At 36.2% G+C, this 5,820-nt stretch overlaps 1 long non-coding RNA gene across 1 annotated transcript; it reads right to left on the reverse strand.

The window, feature by feature from the left end:
- Positions 1 to 1,081: 1,081 nt before the first annotated feature.
- Positions 1,082 to 5,759, reverse strand: LOC121525824. The gene is made up of 3 exons (XR_005993270.1): positions 5,648 to 5,759; positions 3,592 to 3,694; positions 1,082 to 2,160 (listed from the first exon to the last, which is right to left on the reverse strand). It is a non-coding gene; the product is annotated as an uncharacterized LOC121525824 (long non-coding RNA).
- Between the last annotated feature and the right edge of the window lie 61 nt (positions 5,760 to 5,820).

The following is a 5,820-nucleotide window of genomic DNA, read 5'->3' on the forward strand; positions in this document are numbered from 1 at the left end:
CCTAGTCAGCTCTGGCTACCACTGGCTCTGCCCCTGGAACATCATTGGTGCAGCTGTTTGCTGCTGTAATTCATCAGGGCATTATAAATCAGATACTTCTATTATTTTGGTTGCCAATATTTTTATTTTTTACTATTTATAACGTCTCAAGTCCTGAAAAAACAGCAATAAATCCTTTTCTCAAAATGTTTTACAGTCTTAGTACTGCCAGTCTTAGTACTTAGCACTGCCTTGTGCTGAAACTAAGAGTAATATAGTGTATAGTGTAGATAACAGAGGAATGTTTCTAACATAGCTAAAGATAAGCTCAGTGCTATATGCTACGTATCTACGTTATCAGCATAACTAAGTTAGCTTTTTACATTTGCTAATGACTGTGCTCTCTTCTTAGACCCCAGGAAGAGTTGTTGCTCCTTCAGTAGTGGCTAATGGGGATCCAAATATATATATTTCTTTTCGAATTAAAAATGATCAAACGCTGAGCTTCATAAATCAATCATGGTCAACACAATTTTGCTTTTTCGATTTAAAAAAAATTACAAAACATCTCTTTAATGTCAAAGTGAAAACAGATTTCCACAAAGAAACGTAAATTGATTAAAATTTGTAATGTAAAAAAAAGAGCAGTCGCATGAATACGATGATTTTATGGACACTGTACAGTCAGACCTGCATGTAACATCTCTGCTTGTGTTGACATCACTCATGTATCCTTACGCCTTTGACTGCATGAAATAGTGCCATTACATTATACTACATTAATGTGGGAATATGTACGGTTTAGAGTGGTAACTTTCATTAGAAATCGAGTAAAAGAAGATCTCAGGTGATGATGAGTACTGTAAAAGTGATGTAACTGTAGAGTAATCAGTTACATTTGGCTGTGAGTGACAAAGTAATGTAACATTGCCTTGTTTTTAGAAAGTAACTAGTAATGTGTAATGGATGACTTTTTTTAATGAATATCCCAACACTCTTAATCACCATACAATACCAAGAAGAAGGAAAAGTGTTTTTTTTTTTTCTAAAGAAGAGGACGTTTTAAAAACGTACAGATGACACTGAAAAAGTGGACTGGGGTGAAAAGGTAAGATTTATTTGGTGAACAAATTTATAAAGTAAACTGACATGAAAGATGAAAAATATATACTAAAGGAATGAAACGTTCATAACAAAAGCTCTTTTAAAATACATTAAGCCAGTGTATAATTTTAATAAGAAAGAAGATGTTTGATGACTTCAAATAAAACTTGTAACAATTTCTGGGTGAGTAAAGGCCAAGGGTCCAAAATACCAAAGCACAGCTATAAAAACTTACAGACTCTTGATTCACTAGTGTTAGATAAAGCATAAAGCATCAGTTCTTCATTGGACAGAGGGACAAGAGAGGCTTAAGTTCAGTTCTAGACTCAAACTTTATTCCAAAGACCACATGTAAGGTAAATACTCGGCTGAGTGTCTACTCCTCTTGCCATGCAGAATCAAAGAAGAGACGAGTTTCGTGTGTGTTACATTTGTCTTCACGGGGTGGAGCCCGTCTGCACAATGTTTTCCCTATCCGCTCTCCTTCTTGGATGCAGAGGAGAGAGAGAGTGACACTCTCACAGAGCTGCTGAAAAATAGTATGAATATGACTATATGTGACAAAATACTATGTGTATGTTAATGTAAGCGTGTGTGACATTCTGTGTCATGAGCCTTTCTGTTTATCAAAGCAGTCCAGATTCCTGTAACCTTCTATTTCTGGGCAACGACACTGCTTCATCAATGCATTGTGTATTAATCATTAGCATTATTTTACACTTTTCCACAGTATGTATGCAATCAAAAAAGGTAAGTCAGTAGCAGGAGCTGATGCCACTGTTACCACGATGGCCTCCTTAACCTGTCTGGACTGTTCTATGCCGTATCGTAGGCCTGTGGCAAAGTGCTCGCAGTTGTGAGTAATCAAATTGTATTTCCAGTCTTGACCCACCATGTCAAGCGCCTTTGTCACAATGTTATCAGGGTTGAGAGGGTTGTATTCGCCATCCAGGAGGTTGTTGACTCTAAAATCATCAGTGCCAGCTGCTTCCCAGATGCTCTCACGTGCCAATGTTGCTCCAGTGCCCATCTTGAGTGCTTCCAGGATAGTACTGTTTTTATCACTTTTTTTGTGTTCTGTGTGAGTTATAAAAGAGAGAAACAGGAGAGGTTGGAATACAGTCACCACAAGAAGATAAAGCATTCAGAACACAGGAGGAAAAAAGCATTTTTTTGCCCATGTTAAATGCATTCTTCATTTTTTGATCATTTTGGCTGTGTTCATGAATGAATCTGATTGGTGGAGGAGGGTTGTAAAAGCAGCTCACAGAGGGAGAGGCAGTGTAGCCAGGCAAGAGGAGTTTAAATAAGGAAGCATTACCAAATATTTACATAGACAGCACCACGGAATCGTTCCGACTGAAGGGGAGTGACCTCGCCCACTGGACGCATGTTAAACATTCAAGTACATTAGGAGGTTAAAAGGTTAATGTTGAATCGAGGATGTGTGGTTTTATGTAAAAAATTTCCACTTAATTTCCTGTACTGTCAGCTTTTTCTCATCAGTGGCGCTGTTGTAGCTCTGTGACCGACTGACCTCCATTTACATAGTGATAATTTACGATCGGGATTCCATGCGTTGTGTTTTATTTTGAAAGTACCGGGTATTCTACGCTTTTGACTTCCTTTTTAGAGTTTTCTGATCCATGGCTATTGATGCGGTTTGGCAACAGCCGATGCTGAAAAGTGTATCTCCAGCGATTTGCTCTACAGTACGATTCCCCAGCGGATTTCTGTACAACCGCTGCGTGTGGAAAATGTGGTTTGGATCAGCTGGCCAATAGCATGTTTAGAGCAAATCAGCTTGGCTGTCAGCTGATCAGGGCTTGCATTAGACTCCATGGCCTGCCTGAACCAACACTAAACACTCAATTTAATGGCTGACAAGGCAAACAGACAATCATTTCCAGGTTTTTGGGGATGTCAGTCAGATTTCAGGGGTCCCTGTTTGACCCTAGCTGCCACTGGCTCCGCCCCTGGAATATTATTGGTACTGCTATTTGTGCCGACACTCATCAGGGAGTTAGGAAAAAAGATAGTAATTTTGATTCCCAATATCTTTACCATGTACAATTTAGTCACAAAAAAACCACATCAATAAATTCTTCTTGTTGAGGTGTTTGTTTATAGAACTAGCATGGTAGCACTACCTTGTGCTGAAACTAAGAAGTACAGTTACACATAAGCTTCATGTCCAAATGTGGGCCTTATTTCATTCTATTTTTAGAACTTGCTGCAGGCAAATTAAATTCAACCTCAGGCCACATTTGGACCCTGGGCTTTAGTTTGGACGACCCTTCCTTGGGGTATGCATATGAAAAATTTGAGTCAAATTTGAGTCAGTCATTGATATTTATGAATATCATGTAACTGATACGTTTCAGTTCTTTGAACCATCTTTTTATATTTATCAACTTAAAAATGAGGTGATCATTTGCCTCATTTTTTAAATTTCTGTTAACTTCATTGGGTTTTCAGTGCATTTATATTACATCAGACTTGACTGACCTGGAAGTGTGACATGGACAACTTCATCATTACCAATGTACACAGCCCAGTGCTGATACTCCCCATGGTAAAATTCAATCAGGTCCCCACGCTGTGCATCATGCTACAACAATAACACACAGTGGGAAAAAAGTTAATAAAAAATAATAAAGCGTACACACCACTGGTTTAAAGGAACCTTGTAGGCATAAACATGAGGTTGTTTTATAATCCTGCATGTGCTTTGACACAGTGTCAGTGATTTAAAGCTCGCTGAAATATGCCAAGATTGAATGATTCTTTCTACATGACACTTAACTAAAACGTTGACCTCATCAGAACATGAGTCAGGAAGGAAGGAGTTAAAATATATACGTCTTAATGTAGTATTACTACACTAAAAACATTACTGCACTTTACTTAATTAAATTAGTCAAACATTTTTACATGCAAAAGTACTAAGTAGATTCAAAAACTTTGGAATTAAGTGAAACAAATCATTAACAATGAGTACATCTAACTTACATTTTCAATTATCTCTGCATAAATTGATTCAGAAGAACAACCAAATTAAACATGATGGAAATATTTTGTAAAGCAACAAAGAAAATTTAGAGGAATCCCAAAAACAAATGAAGAACACACTGCGCAAAATTCTTGTTGAAACTGATTTCGTGTGAGTTTTTAAGTGGTGGAGCCAAATTTTCTGAGTAATCATTACTCGTACATTTATGTTGGGTACTCTAAAAAATAATTCAAAGGCTGAGTAAATGTAACAGTTATACTTAGGTACTAATAATAACTACTAATAATAAAACCAATGAACATCATTATTGTGAATATTTGGGTTAAATTGGTGGATTTTCTAGAGTAAAACTTAAACATGTATCTTTGAGTGAAATCTACATATATGAAATAAGTTAATTCAACTAAAGAAATTATGACTTGACTGACAGATTAAATTGTTTAAATGTCTTTCTTAATTTCTGTGTTTCAATAATATATTTTAGTACACGCTATGAAAAGTTATCAGTTTTAAGAATAAAAAATATTAGACAGTTCTACTCCGTATTATTAGTGACCTGACTCTTCTACTCAAAATAATGGAGTCAGTGAAGTGAAAGTGAGTGGGGCATTCTCTAACGGTTCTGATTCAAACGGTGCACTTTTGTCAGGCAGAGCTACTCTCAGTCTGACTGGACCAAGGGCTACAACAAGACTACAAAGTAATTTTGAACATTATATTTTTAAAAACACCACAGTTACAGAAGCAACACCTACGCACTCTCTAAGACAGAAAAGCTGAGGGTTGTTAAAAAAAGGTTTCGTTAAGTTAAAAATCCAATTTCAACTCTATTTTTTTTTGAGTTGTTGAACATGCTTTTAAGTTTTAGGTAAACCTGCCTCCCTTACTGCCTTACTGCCTCCCACGGTAGTCCAATTTTAGTGACTACAAATGACAGTAAAACGAGCTCTGAACCAGGAAGTTAAGCTGTTCTGTGTTAGAGAGCGTGTAGGTGTTGCTTCTGTAACTGTTGTGTTTGTCTAATATTTTTTATTCTCAAAACTGATACGTTTCCATGGCGTTTACTAAAATATATTATTGAAACACAGAAATTATGAAAGATATTTAAACTATTTAATCTGTCGGTCAAGTCTTCATTTCTTTTAGTTAAATTAACTTATTTAATATATGTAGACTTCACTTCAAGATTCATGTTTGAGTTTTACTCAAGAATATTCATTTTAACCCAGATACTCATAATAATGATGTTCATTGGTTTTATTAAATAAGAATACCTAAATAAAACTGTTACATTTACTCGGCCCTTGAATTAATTTCTAGAGTACATTTGAGTCCTTTCTTTATGTTTTCACCTTTGACCTTTAAACTCCATAAGAAGACACTTAAAATTGTGTGATTGGTCAGACATGAATTCTCAATGTTCAGATCCCTTCAAACATCTAAAAATAGCAGCAGCAGCATTTTACAACTATATTTATAAAACACATGAAATCAACTTCAAATCATCAACAACTCATCAGAGACTTCAGTTACAGAAAGAAGAAGACTCACCTGTTTTTGAGCCATGTCTTTGGGTCTTTATCTGGTAAGAATGAGAGCAGCCTGTTAAATACTGATGAGAATGAAACCAAATGGGCTTACAGTCAGTGGTGTGAGGAACAACCTTTCCTGTGTTTGGGCACAGAAACAGGAAGTCTAGTCATGGGTAATCTAAACAATGAAAC

This window comes from Cheilinus undulatus, linkage group 18 (assembly GCF_018320785.1).
Source record: "Cheilinus undulatus linkage group 18, ASM1832078v1, whole genome shotgun sequence".
Classification (NCBI taxonomy): Eukaryota; Metazoa; Chordata; class Actinopteri; order Labriformes; family Labridae; genus Cheilinus; species Cheilinus undulatus.